General features: G+C 43.6%; 1 non-coding gene across 1 annotated transcript; it reads left to right on the forward strand.

The window, feature by feature from the left end:
- Positions 1-208: 208 nt before the first annotated feature.
- On the forward strand, positions 209-315 carry LOC144375549 (U6 spliceosomal RNA). The gene has a single exon (XR_013435616.1). It is a non-coding gene; the product is annotated as a U6 spliceosomal RNA (small nuclear RNA).
- The last annotated feature ends 2350 nt before the right edge of the window (positions 316-2665 follow it).

Genomic DNA, 2665 nt, shown 5'->3' on the forward strand with positions numbered 1-2665 from the left:
AACTTAGTCCCTTTCTTACTTCAAATATAGCCACACTAAAGGTTATGGCTTCAACATATAAATCTTGGGACGATAAAATTTTCAATTTATAGCAATAGGTATGTGACCTTGAGAAGTTATTTAGCCTCTCTAGGCCTCAGCCCTATTTGTAAACCAGAGATCACACAAAGAGGACTGCTGTGAGGATAAACCTGAGATCAACCATACAGTGCTCACTTCAGCAGCACATATACTAAAATTAGAATGATACAGAAAAGATTATCATGGCCCCTGTGCAAGGATAACGGCTAAATTTGTGAAGTGTTCCATATTTTTTGAAATAAGCCAATCCCAAAAAACCAAAGGCCAAATGTTTTCTCTGATATGCAAATGCTAATTCATAATGGGGGCGGGAGGCTAAGGAAGAATAGAAGTACTTTGGATTAGACAAAGGGGATTGAAGGGAAGAGAGGGGAAATGGGACTAGGAAAGATAGTAGAATTAATAGGCATTACTATCCTAGGAGCATATGTGATTACATGACCAATGTAATCCTACATGATGTACAACCAGAAGAATGAGAAGTTATACTCCATAAATGTATAATATGTCAAAATATATTATACTGTCATGTATAACTAATTAGAACAAATTTTAAAAATAGGTAAAATTAAAAAAAAATATAAAGCACATTGCAGAGTGTGGGGCTCATGGGAAACATGATAGATACTAGCAACTTAATGCTACATCATGCTATTTATTGCACTCTTAAAAAGAGCTATTTTTATTTGGCATAGAGAAGAAAAATCCAAGTCACTGTTCTAAGGTTTCTTTTTTAATTTTCTTTTGTCTTTTGTTTGTTTCATGGTACTGGGGATTAAACCCAGGAGTGCTCTACCACTAAACTATATCCCCAGCCCTATTTAAATTTTATCTTGAGACAGCGTCCCACTAAGTTGTCCAGGCCTCAAACTTGCAATCCTCCTGCTTCAGCCTCCAGAGTAGCTGGGATCACAGGTGTGCACACTCACGTCTGGACACACACAGGTAAGAGAGATTCACTTCTGTCATGTAGATGCAGTGCAACATTAACAAAAATAACCGGAGGGAATTGAACATATCAGAAATTGGCTATCATAATGAAATGCATCTAAAAACTAGGAATGGAGAGTTTGAGGTACAGAAGGGGGCAGGAGATGAACCTTCAAGAGAAATGGAAGGACAGTTCTAGCTTCTGTGTCTTCCATTAGCCAGACTCTAAGCAGATGCAGACATCTTCAGGGAAGGACAAGTCACTGAACAAGGATTCGAGTCCAGTTTTCACATGCAGGTTCTGGGTTCTTCCTTCTGTTGAATATCTACACTGGAAGATTCCTTGAATGGCAGGAGGTATTGATGTTTAAGATATAGATAGAGATGCTACACCCTCTGGGCAAATCCAGTTTATTCCAAGTTGCAAAAGAGGAAGAAAGAACTTGTAGTAAGACTAGGATGGCCCAGAATCAAGTTCAGTGACAGGAAAGGCCCCAGAGTCCCTGCCATGGAAACCAGAGATCCAGCTTCCACACAGGATTGGGGTTGAGGCCGAAAGAGCCAGAGTGAGTCTGGGAGAGGAGAGAGCCAGTCCTGGTGGCAGCCATCGTTCCTAGTAGCAGGCTCACTCATGGTCTAGGGCTGGTAAATGGCGGAGTCAGTAGCACCCAGGGCCAGGCCCATGCTTGTTGAGTTGCAGTGGGAAGAGAAGACAGGCCTTCATGCCCCACGGTGCATGCTGGCAGTCACACATTGCTGCAGTCTGGATGGGCACAATTCAGGAGCCACTTGTCAAAAGAAATGAACTTAATTTTAGAACTACACACACCACACCACACAGCTCCTCAGGAAAAACCCTCAGACCCCAACTGCCACCACCGGCTTCCCACAAGCCTCTCAACCTCCCCCACTCCTCCTGCTCTTGAGGCCGATTGGCTGGGTCGCGTGGGCGGAGCCAAAAAGAGTCCCCCAATGAGCAGCTCTGTTGTCTGAAAGGGCGGGTAAACAGCCCAATGAGCATCACGGCAGAGGAGCCAATCAGTTGGCAGCTAGAAGTTTGCTGGGGCCGCTGTGAGCCAATCATCAGCTGGCAGCAGGAAGTTTGCTGGGGCCCCTTCAGCTACGGCTCTCAACAACGCATGTGACAGGAGCAAGACACCCGGCCCTGGTCTCGGGCTGGGATGCCATAAGGCTAAGCTGCACATGGGCATTGTGGCATCTTCTGGCCTCAGTTAGAGGTTCAAAAGCAAGGAGGAAAGAACAGAGTCTGGTAATTTTGGATACAACTAAGCTTTAGAGTCTCCTTTCCTCAGAGGAAAACCCAAGGCATTTCTCAAGACGAGAAGATGAGAGCTCAAGCTGTTTCACCGAGATGTTAAAAGAAGATGGGATCTTCTTACATGCTTTAAGACAGAGAAGCAGCACACACTGGTATAGAGAAGGGACTGCCTCTCCGCCCCTTCCCCTTCAGAGCCATAAGCTCTTCAGATAAGCCACTCCTGAATTCCTAACAAAAGGAATTATACTTATTGAATAATTATACTTATTACAGAATTATACTTATTGTGTTAACCCACTGTGTTTTGAGATACTTTATTACATAGCAATAAAAGACTAATTCTAGTTTTGGGGGTTACCCAGCAATAAACAACTT

Source organism: Ictidomys tridecemlineatus, chromosome 2, assembly GCF_052094955.1.
Source record: "Ictidomys tridecemlineatus isolate mIctTri1 chromosome 2, mIctTri1.hap1, whole genome shotgun sequence".
NCBI classification, from domain to species: domain Eukaryota; kingdom Metazoa; phylum Chordata; class Mammalia; order Rodentia; family Sciuridae; genus Ictidomys; species Ictidomys tridecemlineatus.